This window comes from Triticum aestivum, chromosome 6A (assembly GCF_018294505.1).
Source record: "Triticum aestivum cultivar Chinese Spring chromosome 6A, IWGSC CS RefSeq v2.1, whole genome shotgun sequence".
NCBI classification, from domain to species: Eukaryota; Viridiplantae; Streptophyta; class Magnoliopsida; order Poales; family Poaceae; genus Triticum; species Triticum aestivum.
The window spans coordinates 456,369,055-456,389,332 of record NC_057809.1 but is presented as its reverse complement, the minus strand read 5'-3'; positions in this window follow the sequence as shown (position 1 = coordinate 456,389,332).

The following is a 20,278-nucleotide window of genomic DNA, read 5'->3' as shown; positions in this document are numbered from 1 at the left end:
ATCCAGAGCTTCTCCTTCCACCGGCGCCCTGGAGCTCGACGCCCAGGGGAGCTTGATGAAGATGCCCTCGCCAGCCTTCAGATAGGCGCCGGGCTGGGGCTCCTCGGAACCTGGCGCTGCGGCAGCGGCGGAGGGATCAGCGGTCGGTGCAGCGCCTGACGCTCCTGCGGCCTCAGGGCCATCAGTACGATCGCCAGATCCCCCGCCAGCTTCCTCGGCGGCAGCCTTGGTGGCCTCTTCGCCGGCAGGCACGTTAGCGTCGGCTCCTTCTTCGGTGGCCGCGACATCATCAGTATTGCTGCGCGCGTCTTCCTCGCCGCCCGCCTCGGTCTCCATCGGATCCGTGGAGGGTGGGTCTGACGACCAAAGAAGAAGGAGAAATCAAACAAGCGTTCGAGAAGAGAAATCAGCAGAAGACTATAAGGAAAGTTTCGGGCAAGAAGGGCTACCTGTGCTAGGATCTGCCGTCGTGACCTCCACCACCGGCGGATCGTTAGCGCTGTCCCTTGCCGGAGACTCCTCCCTTGTCGGAGGCTCCTCCCTTACTGGAGGACGCTCCCTTGCCGGGGAGTCCGCCCTTGGCGGCGTAGTCGAAGCAGACGACGAGTCGGAGGAGATCACCACGCCCTCCTGATCAAGCTGTTCTGCTCCTGCACAAACAAACCAGCGATCAGATGTCAACAAAGGAAAAGAGCAACCACGCGCACCCAGAAGCAGAAAGTAAACCATATGCTTACGCTGGGGGCTGCGCTGGGGGCTGCTCTGCGAAATGATGGCCGGGTCCGGCAAGGTAGTCTCGGGCGCGCCTCCTGTCGTCGCAGTAGGCTCGTCCTCGATGACCACCACCTGAGCCTTGGCCCTCTTCGCCGCCCTCTGGGCCAGATTCCTGAAAAGGAGAGCCCAGGGTGAATCAGATCCGATGCAAGACAAGAATCAGCAAGTTGAAGAACTACAAGAACAAGCAAGGGAATCTTACTCTTCTTCCTCTTCCTCATCGGAGCTGAGCGCGGAGAGGTCGAAGTTTGGCCCACCTCCGGCGCGACGAGGTGGAGGGGTGGGATCCCTTGGCCGCTTGGCGGGGACTACGGCGCCAGCCCGAGACGACCCCGCCCCAGTTGCCACTGCTGCGGGAGGCGCCCCCGTGGCGACCGTACTTGCCGCGGTGGAGCGCGTCGTGCGGCGCTGCGGCTGTTGACCAGCTTGCCGCCCTGCTGCATCCCCGATCCTACTGAGGCGCCTTCTTGGCTGCACTAGGGGCTGCATTTCGGGTCCTGCTCCCGGCAAGCTCCCCAGAGGTGGCGGGCCGCTCGTACCCTCGGCGGGCTCGTTCGACTCGGCGTCGGGCGCAGCAAGCTCTTCTTCCTCTTCGGGCTGCTCCCGTTCGGCAATGCTCATCGCCAACGCCGCGTCCGCTTCCTCCACGGTGAACCCGAATTCACCCGCGGCCGCGGCTGCCGCCGCCTCTTCCTCCTTGGTGGCGATGCGCTCCATCTCTTGCTCAGTGGTGTCGCGGGTGAGGAGCTTCTTCTCGTCAGCATTGACCGCCACCTCCACTAGGCTGTCAAAGAACTACTGCACGACGTCGCCGGCGGGCTCTTGCCAAGTTGGAGCGATCCCGTGCGAGTCACACAACGGCATCATTGCGCAGATGCGGTCGCGCGAGGAGTTGTTGCACAGAGGAACGACGCCTGCCGGCAACCTGAACCACTCGGGATGCTGTGGGTCATGCTCGAATATCTCCTTAAGCATCCCGTCCAACTCTATGACAGTGAAATTGAAGTTGAGGCCTGGACGCAACCTCATTATATCTGCCGGGCCTCCAAATTCCCAGGCAGGTCTCCCCCTCGCCTGTAGAGGGGTGATGCGCCGGCGAAGGAAATCTGCGCCGACAGCTCCTACAGTCAGCCCGGCAAGCCTGAGACGCAAGATCCGAATGGTGGCGATCGTCAGCTTGTCGTCGTCCGTGGACAGGGCGCTCCAGTCATTGCCACGCACTGCTGGGGCTTGGCGCAGGGCGGTGAACAGCTGCAGGCTCTCTTCTACAACCCAACACCAATCTGCTCTCCACTCGTCCCACTTGCTGCGGAGCTCCCCCTCCAGATAGGTCTCCTTCTTGCCGGCCCGCGAGATCCAAGCGATCCCACCGGCAAGAGGTTCCCCTCTCTCGACACGAGGCATAAAGAAATGGCGGAAGAGAGCTACGTTGGGGTGGACTCCGACAAAGTTTTCGCATAGATGGGCGAAAACTGCCATGGTCAGAACAGCGTTGGGGGTGAAATCAAGGAGGTGGAGTCCGTAGGTGTTCATGATATCACAGAAGAAATCAGAGAATGGCGGGCAGAGCCCGCAGTAGAAGAACACGGCGAAGAAAGGATACCCGTCAGCTGGAGCTGCTTGCGAGGCGACGGCGGAGAGTACCTTTGTGCGCAGATGCGCCCGCGTCTCCGTCGACCAGAAGAGATAGTACCACTCCCTCAGCTCCTCCGCGGAGAGCTCGGGGGGGAAAGTGGCCCGCTCCTTCCGCAGCGCCTCAAGCCGCTGCGCTTCGGTCGACTTCACAGCTTTTGCGGCCGCGGCCTTCATGGCCTTCCCCTTCCCGGGCTTCGGAGGCATGGCGGAGGCGGTGGGGGAGATCGACGGCGCTGGTGGTGGCGACGGCGACGGGAGCAGAGCGCTGCTCTCTTTCGACTTTGGAAGCGGAAGAGGGCGGCGGAGGTTTCTGAGATTGCAACAGCGGATGACGAAGATGGAGGAAATGCCCCTGTTTCCCCTGCTTATAAAGGGGGACGGGGCGGACGTTTCGGCCTTCCGAAAAAACAACCTCCCACGATCTCTCCCACGACGCCGCGTTTGACGCGTGCCGTTCTGGGCGTGCGCGGTGGGAGCGGAGTTAGATTCGGCATGACCTAGGCCGCGCGTGCCCGTGCACTGTTTTGGGCCTGGCCCAACAGCGCTCGGCACCGTGTATGGCCCAGGCCCGGGGGCTCCTGTCGGTGTACTAGGGTAGGGGTACCCTATTACCCCGAACTCGTGCACGGGCAGTTGCAGCGCCCCGCGGCAAGGCTTGCCGGGTGACCGCCAGGACCCTCCGTGGTTCCCTTGAAGACCATTCAAGAACAAAGTACTCAAATCAAGGCCCCGGCAAGAGGAGCTTGCCGGGAAGGCCAACCAAGGCCCCGGCAAGAGGAGCTTGCCGGGAAGAGACGAGACCCCGGCAAGAGGAGCTTGCCGGGAAGGCCAACCAAGGCCCCGGCAAGAGGAGCTTGCCGGGAAGAGACGAGACCCCGGCAAGAGGAGCTTGCCGGGAAGGCCATTCAAGGCATACCAAGAAAGCTTGCCGCAACGCGCCCTGCGTCCCGGCGAGATCCGGCGAGTGACAAGCTTCCGGACGCGACAAGACGACAGCCGCGGCAAGGAGCTTGCCGCGGGAAACCCCCACTTCGTGCCTGCGCTCCAGCACACCTGCTAACGTGTCGCTCTAGGGCTCTCCCAAGCACACGTGGCAGGAGGCCGTGCAGCTAGGGGTACGTGGTGGCAAGCAGAGATGAAGAGAAGCCCATCGTGGCAAACGGTGGCGCTCCAAACGGTCACTTTTTGCACTGTTTAGGAGACTCAGACAGGCATTTAATGCCCTTGTCCCCTGCCGTCAGAGTTAGGTAGGGTGCACTGTATCCACAGTAGTGGTAGCTGCACCTACCGCATCCCTTTCCATTTTTACCCTTCTTGTCTACGTTGCCCCCTGTCGGTGACCCCTTGAGAGTATAAAAGGAGGCCCAAGCGCAACGTAGAAAGGGGTTCGGAGAGTTCGGAGGTTCGGAGGTTCGGCCAGTTCGGCTCATTCAACACCAGGAACGCTCTCACGCTCGGTTTGGCAGCGTCCATCGCTCCTGAGCAAGAATCCAATATACACAAACAAGCAGCAGTAGGGTTTTATGCATCCGTGCGGCCCGAAGCTGGGTAAAATCGCCCGCGTGCACTGCCTCGATCCGCTCTTTATGCGCTCTCCGCCCCCCACCGAACCGAAAGGGGCCCTGTCCCCATAGGTGTTGGTGGAATCAACATCGCCACCCAACAGGATCTTACCGAGTTTTCTGTTGAGTTTTGTGTGGATGAAGTGTTCGAAGATCGAGGAGGTCTCGATGTGAGTAGAAGGAGGAGAGGAAAGAGCTCAAGCTTGGGGATTCCCAAGGCACCCCAAGTAAATATTCAAGGAGACTCAAGCGTCGAAGCTTGGGGATGCCCCGGAAGGCATCCCATCTTTCTTCAACAAGTATCGGTATGTTTTCGGATTCGTTTCGTTCATGCAACATGTGCAAATCTTGGAGCGTCTTTTGCATTTAGTTTTCATTTTTATTTTATGCACCATGCTGGTATGAGATAGTCCATGGTTGATTTATAGAATGCTCATTGCACTTCACTTATATCTTTTGAGTATGGCTTTATAGAATGCTTCATGTGCTTCACTTATATCTTTTGAAGTTTGGGTTGCTTGTTTCTCTTCACATAGAAAACCGCCATTTGTAGAATGATCTTTTGCTTCACTTATATTTGTTAGAGCGTGGGCATATATTTTGTAGAAAGAATTAAACTCTCTTGCTTCACTTGTATCTATTTAGAGAGATGACAGGAATTGGTTATTCACATGGTTAGTCATAAAATCCTACATAAAACTTGTAGATCACTGAATATGATATGTTTGATTCCTTGCAATAGTTTTGCGATATAAATATGGTGATACTAGAGTCATGCTAGTGGGTAGTTGTGGATTGTAGAAATACTTGTGTTGAAGTTTGTGATTCCCGTAGCATGCACATATGGTGAACCGTTATGTAACGAAGTTGGAGCATGAGGTATTTATTGATTGTCTTCCTTATGAGTGGCGGTCGGGGACGAGTGATGGTCTTTTCCTACCAATCTATCCCCCTAGGATCATGCGCCTAGTACTCTGTTTTGATGACTAATAGATTTTTGCAATAAGTATGTGAGTTCTTTATGACTAATGTTGAGTCCACGGATTATACGCACTCTCACCCTTCCATCATTGCTAGCCTCTTTGGTACCGTGTGTTGCCCTTTCTCACCTCAAGAGTTGGTGCAAACTTCACCGGTGCATCCAAAACCCGTGATATGATAAGCTCTATCACACATAAGCCTCCTTATATCTTCCTCAAAACAGCCACCATACATACCTATTATGGCATTTCCATAGCCATTCTGAGATATATTGCCATGCAACTTCCATCATCATCATATACATGACTTGAGCATTCATTGTCATATTGCTTTGCATGATCGTAAGATAGCTAGCATGATGTTTTCATGGCTTGTCCGTTTTTTGATGTCATTGCTATGCTAGATCATTGCACATCCCGGTACACCGCCGGAGGCATTCATATAGAGTCATACTTTGTTCTAGACATCGAGTTGTGATATTGAGTTGTAAGTAAATAAAAGTGTGATGATCATCATTATTAGAGCATTGCCCTAGTGAGGAAAGGATGATGGAGACTATGATTCCCCGGCAAGTTGGGATGAGACTCCGGACTTTAAAAAAAAAGAGGCCAAAGAAGCTCAAATAAAAAAGAGAGGCCAAGGAAGCTCAAATAAAAAAGAGAGGCCAAAGAAGCCCACCAAAAAAATAAAAAATAAAAAATGAGAGAAAAGAGAGAATGGACAATGTTACTATCCTTTTACCACACTTGTGCTTGAGAGTAGCACCATGTTCTTCATATAGAGAGTCTCTTGAGTTATCACTTTCATATACTAGTGGGAATTTTTATTATAGAACTTGGCTTGTATATTCCAACGATGGGCTTACTCAAGTGCCCTAGGTCTTCATGAGCAAGCAAGTTGGATGCACACCCACTTAGTTTCAGTTTGAGCTTTCATACACTTATAGTCTAGTGCATATGTTGCATGGCAATCCCTACTCCTCGCATTGACATCAATTGATGGGCATCTCCATAGCCGGTTGATTAGCCGCGTCGATGTGAGACTTTCTCCTTTTTGTCTTCTCCACACAACCTCTACCATCATATTCTATTCCACCTATAGTGCTATGTCCATGGCTCATGCTCATGTATTGCGTGAAAGTTGAAAAGGTTTGAGAACGTCAAAAGTATGAAACAATTGCTTGGCTTGTCATCGGGGTTGTGCATGATTTGAATATTTTGTGTGATGAAGATGGAACATAGCCAGACCATATGATTTTGTAGGGATAACTTTCTTTGGCCATGTTATTTTGAAAAGACATGATTGCTTTATTAGTATGCTTGAAGTATTATTGTCTTAATGCCAAATGATAGACTATTGCTTTCAATCATTTGTGTCTTAATATTCATGCCATGATTAGATTACATGATCAAGATTATGCTAGGTAGCATTCCACATCAAAAATTATCTTTTTGTTCATTTACCTACTCGAGGACGAGCGGGAATTAAGCTTGGGGACGCTGATACGTCTCCGTTGTATCTATAATTTTTGATTGTTCCATGCCAATATTCTACAACTTTCATATACTTTTGGCAACTTTTTATACTATTTTTGGGACTAACATATTGATCCAGTGCCCAGTGTCAGTTCCTGTTTGTTGCATGTTTTTTGTTTCGCAGAAAATCCATATCAAACGGAGTCCAAACGGGATAAAAACTGACGGAGATTTTTTTGGAATATATGTGATTTTTGGGAAGAAGAATCAACGCGAGACGATGCCCGAGGGGCCACGAGGCAGGGGGCGTGCCCCAGGCCCTCATGGCCACCCCGTAAGGCAGTTGATGCCCTTCTTTCGCGGCAAGAAAGATAATATCTGGATAAAAATCGTGTCCAAATTTCAGCACAATCGGAGTTACGAATCTTCGGGAATTTAAGAAACGGTGAAAGGGCAGAATCAGGAGCGCAGAAACAGAGAGAGACAGAGAGACAAATCCAATCTCGGAGGGGCTCTCGCCCCTCCGCCTCCATGGAGGCCATGGACCAGAGGGGAAACCCTTCTCCCATCTAGGGAGAAGGTCAAGGAATAAGAAGAAGAAGGGGGGCTCTCTCCCCCCTCTCCCGGTGGCGCCGGAACACCACCGGGGCCATCATCGTGTGACGGCGATCTACACCAACACCTCTGTCATCTTCTCCAACATCTTCATCACCTTCCCCCATCTATCTACAGCAGTCCACTCTCCCGCAACCCGCTGTACCCTCTACTTGAACATGGTGCTTTATGCTTCATATTATTATCCAATGATGTGTTGCCATCCTATGTCTGAGTAGATTTTCATTGTCCTATCAGTAATTGGTGAATTGCTATGATTGGTTTAATTTGCTTGTGGTTATGTTGCTGTCCTTTGGTGCCCATCATATGAACGCGCGTGTGGATCACACCATAGGGTTAGTTGTATGTTGATAGGACTATGTATTGGAGGGCAAGAGTGAAAGAAGCTTCAACCTAGCATAGAAATTGATGCATACGGGATTGAAGGGGGACCAATATATCTTAATGCTATGGTTAGTGTCGGTGTCAAAACCGGCGGATCTCGGGTAGGGGGTCCCGAACTATGCGTCTAGGCGGATGGTAACAGGAGGCATGGGACACGATGTTTTACCCAGGTTCGGGCCCTCTTGATGGAGGTAAAACCCTACGTCATGCTTGATTAACATTAATGATATGGGTAGTACAAGAGTAGATCTACCTCGAGATCAGAGAGGCTAAACCCTAGAAGCTAGACTATGGTATGATTGTTGTTCGTCCTACGGACTAAAACCCTCCGGTTTATATAGACACCGGAGAGGGCTAGGGTTACACAGAGTCGGTTACAATGGTAGGAGATCTACATATCCGTATTGCCAAGCTTGCCTTCCACGCCAAGGAAAGTACCTTCGGACACGGGACGAAGTCTTCAATCTTGTATCTTCATAGTCCAGGAGTCCGGCCGAAGGTATAGTCCGGCTATCCGAACACCCCCTAATCCAGGACTCCCTCAGTAGCCCCTGAACTAGGCTTCAATGACGACGAGTCCGGCGCGTAGATTGTCTTTGGCATTGCAAGGCGGGTTCCTCCTCCAAGTACTTCGTAGAAGATTTTGAACACAAAGGTAGTGTCCGGCTCTGCAAAATAAGTTTCCACATATTTCCATAGAGAGAATAATATTTAAACAAATCTAATCTGCTGACGTATTCTGTAGCGTGACATCACACCACGGCCAAGTCTTTATTCGAATCGTTTTACTGTTCTACCTCAGCACGTTTAGCGAGGCGGTTTCCTTGGCACGTATTGTCAAAGCAGAGATCGTGTCCCCTTATTCCGGGATTCTCATCAATACGGGTGTGGGTAACCCAACCGCGCCATTGATTACGGCGCTTGGGAGATAAGCGAGTTTTACCAGGCTGGTGGGGACGCATAGTCGCGTCCACCCATATAAGGGGATAAGGATCCACCTTTTCATCCACGCCTTCTTCCTGCTTTGCCTATCCATTTCCGTGCACTCGAGCTCCAGCGCCCAAGTCCGCACGCCCCACCTCAACCTTCTCCAGCCATGTCCGGAGCGGGAGGCAAGTGGATGGTCTCCTCCGTCATGGAGGGACACATCAAAAGACTGGGGAAGGTCGGATACTTGTCTAACGACATTGCGCATCGGCTTCCCGAGGAGGGGCAGCTCATCCCCACCCCTAGGCCCCATGAGAGGGTGGTGTTCCTCCCTCATTTCCTCCGCGGACTAGGCTTCTCTCTCCACCCATTTGTCCGGGGGCTCATGTTCTACTATGGCCTGGATTTCCATGATCTGGCCCCGAACTTTGTCCTCAACATCTCGACGTTCATCGTCGTGTGTGAGGCTTTCTTCCGCATCCGCCCCCATTTCGGCCTATGGCTCAAGACTTTCAATGTCAAGCCGAAGGTGGTGTGCGGCACCCAGGCGGAGTGCGGAGGCGCCATGGTGGGCAAGATGCCCAACGTCCTATGGCTCGAGGGCTCCTTCGTGGAGTCACTAAAGGGGTGGCAATCGGGGTGGTTTTACATCACCGAGCCGCGCGACCCTGAATGGGTCGCAGCCCCCGAGTTCCGATCTGGACCCCCTACGCGGCTCGCCTCCTGGAAAGAGACGGGCCTGTCGTGGGGTAAAAAAGGAGAGCTGACCGGACTCCAAACCTGCGTCCAAACCCTGGTGGACAAGAAGCTCAAACTTGTCAACGTAGTCTAGGTTATGCTCATCCGCCGGATCCTCCCGTGTCAACAACGAGCCTTCAACCTGTGGGAGTTCGACCCGGCGCGGCACCGAACTCTGAGCAGACTCTTCGACACGATGTACGAAGATGCCTGGAAGGTGCTTTTCAAGGGCGTCGAGGCCCCCGCATCCGCTACCGAGGATCGCGGATTCAGCACGCAGCGTCACGCTCGCGCGGTAAGCTGTTTTTACCTTTTACAGGGTATTTAGTTTTTCATAGTTTGACTCCATGCGGGATCTAAGCTCTCTTACCTTTGACAGGATTGGCAGGAGACATCCGGACAGATCAACTGTCCGGCTCCTTTGCCCGAAGGCCCAGCTGACGCTCATTTGGCGAAGCTGCTGGTTCCGGCACCCTATGTGGTGCCAAAGAAGAAGGCCAAGAAGAAGGCCACGGGGACTCGAAAGAGTGCCCGGCGCCAGGAGATGTCGGATTCATCATCCGACGACTCCAAGGCGCACTCCTCCCATGAAGACGAGGAGGAGGAAGAAGAGACCTCTCCTCCTCCAACGGGGGAAGGGAAGAAAAGGAAGGCCGCCCCAACTTGGGAGGCCGAAGGGTCCAAGAAGGGCAAGACCCCTCCTCCGGACTACTCCACCAACGCCGACGACGGCGAAGAGGAGTGGTCGCACAGGGCCAAGCCCCTGGCGAGATCATAAGTATCTGGATACCAGAGTGATTCATAGTATTCCCTCATTGCATAGCTTTTCCTTATGTCGAACATGTTTATGCAGTCCACCCAAAGACCGGCTTGACGTGTCGTCGAGCGGTTCCCTGGATTTGTCGGATGTGAATTCGCTTCCGACGACTACCTCCCTCCATCCTACGGACGATGCCGAGGCGGCGTCCCAACAGGTTCCGAGCTAGGAGGAGGTGGTCCTGGAGGCGCCGCAAGGCGACCTCCCAGACTCCAGGCGCGAAGGGGATAGAACCCCCAAGTGTTCCAAGTCTGGCTTTGCGCCGGACACCACGCTGGAACCTTCAATGGTTCCGGACTCCGGTAGGCAGCCTCCTTCCAAGAGGAGCAAGCCTACCGAGCTGGTGACCTCCGTCCAACCGGAGGCACCGGACAATTTATTGGAGGTTCTTAACGGCGCCTCCATCGACGAGGAGCACCGCACTATTATGAGTGCGGTGATCTAGAAGGTTCAGTCCGCCAAGAGCGGACTGACTGAAGCCTATGCCAGCCTTCTAACAGGCTTCGAGGTAAGTAAAGAATATGTAAAAATATTACCGCATAGACAGTAGCCCCTAATGCTCTGTTCGGCGTTCGGAAAGAAAAGCCGAATAGAGGATCTAATAACGTTCGCAGGAGTCTAACAAAAGTAAGTCAATATGCGTATGCAGGCTTCGTTGCTAGCATCCGCCGCACTGACTGCGGAGGTGGGCACACTGAAGCAGAACCTCGAGCGGTCCGAGAACGAGCTCGGCCATGCCAAGAGGCAACTCGAGGAGATGGAAGGTAAGAAATACCTTATTGAAATATGTGAAAGGTGCAATTGCAAAAAGTGACAGGATTAACGCGGCTATTGTAGGGGCCACAACTGAAGTGGCGACCCTTAAGCAAGCGCTGTCTGAGGCCGAGAAGAGGGCGGCCACGGAGCGCACCGAACGGGAGAAGCATGAGACGCAGGTTGGCGAGGTGCGGCAAGAGCTCCAGGCTCTCATGAAAAAACATGAGAGTTTGGAGCTTGACTCGAAGACACGAGAGTCTGAGTTTGCGGCGGCCATTGAAGATGCCAAGTCTACCAAGGCCGAAGCCCAGAAGGCCCTCCAGGAGGTCGAGGCAATAAAAAAGATAGCGGCGGGTAAGGCATTCTTTACGTAAAGCAGGCACGTAAAAGTGAATTACTTGTTACTTACCCGAATCTGGAGCTCTCTAGGAGCATTCGTAGACTTGCCCCGTAGCGTGTCGGATGCCGCCGCCTTCTACCGAGCCGAGGAGGGGAGCTCGACAGAGAAGGTGTTCTAGTCTCAGTATGCTGAGGCCGAACACCCGGTGCCCTTAAGCGACCAGCTGAAATAGCTGGTCGAGCTCCATAAGGTGGCCGAACAGGCCATGAAGGGCCTCAAAGTCCGGCTGTGGCCTGGAGAGGCCATGCCTGGGAGCTACTTCGGGCTGGTGAGGCGGCTGGTGGAGGCCTGTCCAAGGCTCGAAGTCATCAAGCGCTCTGTATGCATCGAGGGTGCCCGTAGGGCGCTTGCCCGTGCGAAGGTGCACTGGGGCAAGCTGGATGCTGAGAAGCTTGTGAAGGATGGGCCACCGTCGGGCAAGGAGCATCGCAAGCCCGAGATGTATTATGAGGGCGTTTTGAAGGGTGCCCGCCTTATGGTGGATGAATGTTCCATGGATGTAATTTTTCAGTAAACTCGCTCATTTTGTCCTGTGCACTGAAAACTTGTTCATGTGCGCTAAGCAATGCTTTTTGAATTTAAAACATTACCTTCTGTGCGGCCGTTTATCAAATTTGAGAGATGGCGAGTCGTCGGCTTCTGCCCCCACGGCACGAGTGCTGGGGTGTTTGGGATAAACATGAGCGCTCTTTTTCCCATTCTTGGGTCCTTCGAGGGAGGCGCTCAACACAACAAACAAGGCAATCAGACTATAATGCTTGAACACTCTCACTTAGCCATAGAATTCTATAATTTTAAATTTCGGCGAAGCCCCTAGTGTTCGGAAGACCGAGTTCGGGGCGCCATCCACGCCTAGGCCGGACAAAGCCGACTCCTCGCTCTAAGCGGCATAAGTCTTTAGGGACTCGAAAACCTCTCGAACAGCGACCAGCTCTCGCCTCATCATGATGGTCAGTTTTAGCTTTCTCTACTGAGGTGCTTAGCCCAGCTCAACTAGGGCACAATCGCAGCAGTTCTCCTAGTGCTACCTTAGCCGATATAACGGAACGTAAGGTACCAAAACATAGGAGCCGGGCAAACCCAACTATTGACCCAAGCATGATTCGGAGCCGATGCATATAATGTTATAAGTTCGGGGTGCCGCACTTGTGAAGGTGTTCGTACTTCTCACACTGTATTGTGGGGTACTTAAGCCCCTGGCGTATTGGCCGTACCAAAGTGTACGGGTGCAACATGTCATTAATGAACATATATTCGTAAAAAAGGGGTAATGCAATAATAGACGGAAGCTATGCATTGTTTATTTAAAAAAGCTGCGATCAAAGCAGAACGATACAAATACTGCAATAAGCAAAAGATGGGACTATTTAACATGTCCTTTCTAGGGGCAAGCTGCGGGATGTTATGTGAAACAGGTATACTGCTCGTTATAGAGACCACCTTAGAGTTCCATAGTGCGGCATAGTTTTCTGCTTCCCGGGTTGTATCGTTTGTGCGGCAATTGTACTGCTGGACAAGCCTTCCGAAGAATGGAGTCCTGAAAATAAGAGGAAATTAAGAAATCGGCAGCCCCTAGTGCGGTTTAAGCCGCGTTTCGGGCGTGCCGTGATGGTGCCCCTCCCCTTTTGCCCATGGTATTTCCAGAGCGTAGTTATGTACGCGCAACACTGGTTTCGCAAGTTCGCGAGGGCTGGGGTTGGGGCCGCATTGCTACGCTTGCTCGGAACGTGCCCAGCGGTCTTGTTGTAGGTTACTCTGGGCGCGCTTGACGGTGTCCAGACGTTTAATTGCCGGACTGGAGAATTGCCTTGAGAGGCTGCTTTGTACTTCCGCTGCGATAGCCGCCGTATGCTCCTCCGTTCGGAGAGAGCATTCGGTGTTTCCATTGACCGTGATGACTCCTCGAGGGCCTGGCATCTTGAGCTTGAGGTATGCATAGTGCGGCACCGCATTGAACTTGGCAAATGCGGTTCGCCCGAGCAGTGCGTGATAGCCACTGCGGAACGGGACTATGTCGAAGATTAACTCCTCGCTTCGTAAATTATCCAGAGATCCGAAGACCACTTCAAGTGTAACTGAGCCTGTACAGTTGGCCTCTACACCTGGTATGACGCCTTTAAAGGTCGTTTTAGTGGGTTTAATCCTCGAGGGATCGATGCCCATTTTCCGCACTGTATCCTGGTAAAGCAGGTTCAGGCTGCTGCCGCCGTCCATAAGGACTCTAGTGAGGTGAAATCCGTCAATAATTGGGTCTAGAACCAATGCGGCGAATCCGCCATGACGGGTGCTAGTGGGGTGGTCCCTTCGATCAAAAGTGATCGGGCAGGAAGACCATGGGTTAAACTTTGGGGCAACTGGCTCCATCGCGTATACGTCCCTTAGCGCACGCTTCCGCTCCCTCTTGGGGGCGTGGGTTGCGTATATCATGTTCACCGTCCGCACTTGTGGGGGAAAACCTTTCTATCCATTGTTGTTTGGCGGCCGGGGCTCCTCCTCGTCATCGCTATGCAGTCCCTTGTCTCTGCTTTCGGCATTTAACTTGCCCGCCTGCTTGAACACCCAACAATCCCTATTGGTGTGATTGGCTGGTTTTTCAGGGGTGCTATGTATCTGGCATGAGCGGTCAAGTATTCGGTCCAAACTAGACGGGCCCGGAGTATTTCTTTTGAATGGCTTTTTCCGCTGACTGGGTTTAGAGCCTCTGAATCCGGCATTAACTGCCATATCCTCAGCATTGTCGTTGTTAATGCGGCGCTTTTGCTTGTTGCGACGCGACCTGCCACTGCTGTCCTTGGTATCCGAATTACCAGGGCTCTTGGTCATGTTATTGTTGCGAGCTAGCCAACTGTCTTCTCCCGTGCAAAAGCGGGTCATAAGTGTCGTGAGGGCTGCCATAGATTTCGGCTTTTCCTGTCCTAGGTGCCGTGCAAGCCACTCGTCACGGATGTTATGCTTGAAGGCTGCTAGGGTCTCTGCGTCCGGACAGTCGACGATTTGATTTTTCTTGGTTACGAACCGTGTCCAGAATTGTCTGGCCGATTCCTCTGGCTGTTGAATTATGTGGCTAAGGTCATCGGCGTCTGGTGGTTGCACATAAGTGCCCTGGAAATTGTCGAGAAATGCGGCTTCCAGGTCCTCCCAGCAACCAATTGATTCTGCTGGCAAGCTGTTAAGCCAATGCCGAGCTAGTCCTTTAAGTTTGAGTGGGAGGTATTTGATGGCGTTTAGGTCATCACCGCGGGCCATGTGGATATGAAGGAGATAGTCCTCGATCCATACCGCGGGATCTGTTGTGCCATCATATGATTCGATGCTCACGGGTTTGAAACCCTCAGGGATTTGATGATCCATTACTTCATCTGTGAAGCATAGTGGGTGTGCGGCGCCTCTGTATTGGGCTATGTCACGACGCAGCTCAAATGAGCTTTGTCTACTGTGTTCGGTCCGGCCGGATTGACTGTATCCGGAGTGACGATTATCGTCTCGTGCCGTGGGGCGCCCACACGATCCGTAGATCGATCTTGTTTGCCTTGCCTTGTCCTCCAATATATCTCGTAGATCTGGCGCATTTTCCCATGCCTTGGTATTTTTTGAGCGACGTCGGGGTGCGGCTTGAGAGGCTTCTCTGTCGCGGCCACGGAGTGGCTGATCGGCCGCATCGTGCGCTGGTGATGTAAGTTTAGGTGCTTCCTCCTCTAGTTGGGGTAGCAACCTGCGCTTTGGGTAGCTCTTGGAGGGGCGTTCGAGTTCATACTCTTCGGTCGCAAGGACTTCAGTCCATCTGTCGGCTAGCAAATCTTGATCAGCTCTAAGTTGTTGCTGTTTTTTCTTGAGGCTGCTCGTCGTGGCCATAAGCCTGCGTTTGAAATGCTCTTGTTCGACGGGATCCTCCAGCACGACAAATTCGTCGTCGTCGAGGCTTTCCTCGTCTTCGGAGGGAGGCATATAATTATCGTCCTCGACCTCTCTGTCTGCCGCTCTCTCATGAGGGCTGGCTTCTCCATCCTCCTGTGCTGAATCTTGCTGGAGGTGGTTGTCTTCGGCACTGTCCGGGGTGTTATTATCTCCCATGCCGGAATCACCGTTTTTGCTTTGGCGGGATTTAGAGCGGCGCCGCTGACGCCGGCGCTTAGGCTGCTTCTTGGAGGGCTCATCCTCCGCTGTTCCGTCGCCATTGCCTTCTTTTGGGGTGTCCACCATGTATATATCATATGACGAGGTGGCTTTCCAGTGCCCTATAGGCGCTGGTTCTTGATCGTCTCCTGCATCGACATCCATACCGTCGATGTCTTCGGAGTCGAAGTCGAGCATGTCGGTTAAATCATCGACAGTGGCTATGAACTGGGTGGTGGGTGGGCTTTGAATTTCTTCATCATCCGCATCCCAAACTTGCTGACCATAGTCCGGCCAGGGCTCTCCTAAAGAGAGAGACTTTAGTGAATTCAGAATATCACCGAAGGGCGAGTGCTGAAAGATGTTCGCGGCGGTGAACTCCATGATAGGCGCCCAATCGGGTTCGATCAGTAGGGGCGCAGAGGGCTCAGAGTCTGGAGAGGAGTCCGGCTCCCTGGAGTCACGGGCTTCGCAGAGAATAGGGCTGGTGTTTGGCTCGATCGTCGTAGAGATTTCAGCCCCCGAGGCGGTGTCCAACCACCCATCCTCGATTAGCGCAGTTGGCTCCGAATTAAGGGTCGGAGCTGATGCGGGTGTGGCCTCCAGGGCACTGTTCGGCGGCAGAGCTAGATCATGCCCATCGTGACAGTGCGGCGCGCTCGGCTGCGGCTCGAATCCGTCGAAGATCAAGTCTCTGCGGAGGTCCGCTGTGTAGTTTAAACTTCCAAATTTGACCTGACGGCCAGGGGCGTCGCTTTCGATCTTCTCCAGATGGCCAAGCGAATTGGCCCGCAGTGCAAAGCCGCCGAATACGAAGATCTGTCCGGGGAGAAAGGTCTCACCCTGGATCGCATCGCTGTTAATGATCGGAGAAGCCATCGGGCCTAAAAATGACGACACAGAGGAACTCTCAATGAAAGCACCAATGTCGGTGTCAAAACCGGCGGATCTCGGGTAGGGGGTCCTGAAATGTGCGTCTAGGCGGATGGTAACAGGAGGCAGGGGACACGATGTTTTACCCAGGTTCGGGCCCTCTTGATGGAGGTAAAACCCTATGTCCTGCTTTATTAATATTGATGATATGGGTAGTACAAGAGTAGATCTACCACGATATCAAAGAGGCTAAACCCTAGAAGCTAGCCTATGGTATGATTGTTGTTCGTCCTACGGACTAAAACCCTCCGGTTTATATAGACACCGGAGAGGGCTAGGATTACACAGAGTCGGTTACAATGGTAGGAGATCTACATATCCGTATCGCCAAGATTGCCTTCCACGCCAAGGAAAGTCCCTTCCGGACACGGGACGAAGTCTTCAATCTTGTATCTTCATAGTCCAGGAGTCCGGCCGAAGGTATAGTCCGGCTATCCGGACACCCCCTAATCCAGGACTCCCTCAATTGGGTTTTACCTTAATGAACGTTAGTAGTTGCGGATGCTTGCTAATAGTTCCAATCATAAGTGCATAGAATTCCAAGTCAGGGATGACATGCTAGCAGTGGCATCTCCCACATAAAACTTGCTATCGGTCTAGTAACGTAGTCAATTGCTTAGGGACAATTTCGCAACTCCTACCACCACTTTTCCACACTCGCTATACTAACTTTATTGCTTCTTTACCTAAAACAGCCCCTAGTTTTTATTTGTGTGCTCTTTATATTCTTGCAAACCTATCCCGTTACACCTACAAAGTACTTCTAGTTTTATACTTGTTCTAGGTAAAACGAACTTTAAGTGTGCGTAGAGTTGTATTGGTGGTCAATAGAACTTGAGGGAATATTTGTTCTACCTTTAGCTCCTCATTGGGTTTGACACTCTTACTTATCGAAAGAGGCTACAATTGATCCCCTATACTTGTGGGTTATCAGCAACACCCGGAGCTCGTGGAGGCGGAGCAGGCGATCTTTGCCGGCGCGGAGGACGGTGAGGTTTTCGCGCTCTCCTCCGATGACGAGGTCGAAGGCGGCGAGGACGGTGGCGCAGAGGGCTGCAAGGTTATCGCGCTCTTCTCCGATGACGAGGTCGAAGGCGGCGGTGGTGGCGCAGAGGGCGTCGAGGTGGGCCCCGAGGACGAGGAGATCGACGTCGATGAGTGGAGGAGTGCCTTCCCCAATGACCCCGACGACGGTACCGGCCCGGACCCGGCTCGCGGCACACCGTACATGACAAGGAAGGATTGGCTCGTCCTCTATTTCGACTGTAAGTAGTTTAGCTTAGTTTAAATTTATGTTTTATGTTCGGTTATGCAAAACTATCTATGTTTATGTTTGAATGCATGCTACTTTCGGTTGAACCTGCTTTGAACTTGATCAAATTGAAGTTTACAACCTTAAGTTTAGGGGATCGACTAGAAAAGGCCAAAAATGGCTGGAGTATATATATATCCACTAAGGGTTAGTCCTTTAACTTTTTAAGGATCGCCTAGAGATGTCCTTATGACTTGTTTATTTCAGTTCTTCATAATGTGATGCTCTATATGTGCAACTATTTGCCGTGCAGTTCAATTTCATCAATAGCATTTTCAACAATACCACTATGAATTACGATATTTGGTTGTTGTTAAGGATATTGAAGTTAACATGCCTTTTCGTTTTTCAATTGTTGTTTAGCGACATGCATTGTACTGAATGACTAAATATGCAATCCCAGGCTACATAGCAATAAGGAAGAGTGTTACCTTAAGGTTCTGATGATGTCTAGATATACATGTAATAAAATCTTATATAATGGGATGGATGGAGTGTTGTACTACATCATTTTTCAATTTTTGTTTAGCTTCTAATATTAACTTGGTGCTTTTAGGTACATATATCAATGCCAAAGATCGACACTTCGACCCTTTCTGCGTATGGGGCAATGAGATATTCATGAACGAGCATCAAGTGAGGAAATTGATAAAGATTATTATTAAAATGGGTCAAAATATGCCAATCGAACTATTTATTTACACTTTATGCAAGACAACAGTGAACCGCAGAATGGTAAGTAAGAACCCTGTAGCCTTCTTTTTACTGCCCGTAATGAGTTGTGTTAGATGACAATATCTAAATCATTTTTCTTTTGCAGTGGATCCTGAAGCAGTTATCTAAAGATTACCTCTCAAACTCCATGATTGGCGGCCGGCCATCACAAGGGGTTGGACTAGAGTCCTGCATGCCTTCTGCATCCAGGAGAGCACAATAGGGCCATTCCGCTTCACCTTGTTCAACAACTGGAACGTTTGTTGCATCTTTCTTTACCATCTATAATAGTACAAGTATAGAACCCTGGTACATCATTCTTTATTTGGCGCTTATGTAATTCTTAAACATATGTGCCTGTGAATCGAATAATGCATTGGTTGTTTGAACCTGATGGATATGAGTAAAGCTATAGCCTACTTTCAAGTTTAAATTAGGTACAACTTTAAATAGCAGCAATTAAATTAGGGCGAAATTACGTTGTGCAGGTCATTACGGCACACACAGTTGGTAAAACACAAACGTTTGTGATATACACCATAATCCGAGACGGTTCACAGAGAGGAAACATGTGCAAGCATGCACACAGTTGCCATTTGCAAAGCGTGCGTGATGTCAAACACTATCACATACAGTGCGGGGAAACTAAATGTGTGTGATTGTCTACCTATCGTACACGGTTTATAATCATGAACTGTTTGTGATGTGCCAGGCATCGTAAAACTCCCGTGCCTAGAATCTGCCTAGAAAACTCCTGTGCTTGGAATCTGCTTGGTTTTAGGCAAAACGGCAAAACTTCGACTGCGATGGCAATGCGAGCACAAACGAGTAGCAAGGATGAAGCATTTGGGATATTCGAGATATCAGAAATGGTTATATAGGGACAATTGTATGCATCAAGGCTCCCTATCCCCGACGGTTTCTCGGTCGTGTGGGAAGGACCCCCCTATCGCCCACACTCACTTGGCGACGGTTCTAAATGCCGTCGTGGAAAGGGGTTAAAAACTGTTTGTATAGCACCGACGCCCACCGGTGGGTCCTAGATTTTATTAACCATTCTCGAATCTGTTTACCTTGTCAATCTCATAGCACATGATCTGTATAGCTAACTCGACTGCGATCTTTGACATTATTGCACACAGTTGGTTTCTTCAACCATGTGCCCTATAGAGCACAGAATTAATTATCGCACTCGAGTGTCCATCATCACCCTTCTTGTAACTTTGACCTCATCACCCACGGGTAAAATTATGATCGAAGTCATTCCACACACTTCGTTTTTACAAAGTTTTTTGCCAATAAACGCCCACGATTTGTCCCCCTTCTAGCCAAGGCATGGCCAAACAAGCCGGGCGGGAAGCCAGCGCGGTAAACTGCGCGGTAGCGCGGGAACAGGCTCACCGACGATAAATTTGCCGCCATTGCAAGAAGCACACCCACCACGAGAAATTCTTAGAGGTTATCCTGCGCGGCTCCAATGGCGCTCCGAGCGGCTGCCGACGACGAGCAGCAATTCACCATGCATGTCGTGGTGGACACCCATAGAAGGTGCACGGACCTCTCGGTGGTGTACACCAACGGCCCGGTCTGGGTGGAGCACTTGTGACGCCCTCGATTCAATCGTACACTAATCAAACACGCAAATGTGTACGATCAAGATCAAGGACTTACGGGAAGATATCATGACACAACTCTAGACACAAATTAAAATAATACAAGCTTTATATTACAAGCCAGGGGCCTCGAGGGCTCAAATACATCAGCTCAAATACACAAGAGTCAGCGGAAGCAACAATATTTGAGTACAAACATAAGTTAAACAAGTCTGCCTTAAGAAGGCTAGCACAAAAGTAACAACGATCAAAAAGGCAAGGCCTCCTGCCTGGGAGCCTCCTAACTACTCCAGGTCGTCAGCGGCCATGACGTAGTAGTAGGCACCCTCGGGGTAGTAATAGTCATCACTGGTGTCGTCTGGCTCCTGGGATCCGTCAACTGGTCGCAACAATTGGGTATGGGGGAAAAGAGGTAGCAAAGCAACCGTGAGTACTCATCCAAATTACTCGCAAGACTTACATCAGATCTAAACTAAGTATGCATCTGTATCAAAGGAAATGGGTTGTATCTGTGGACTAAACTACAGAA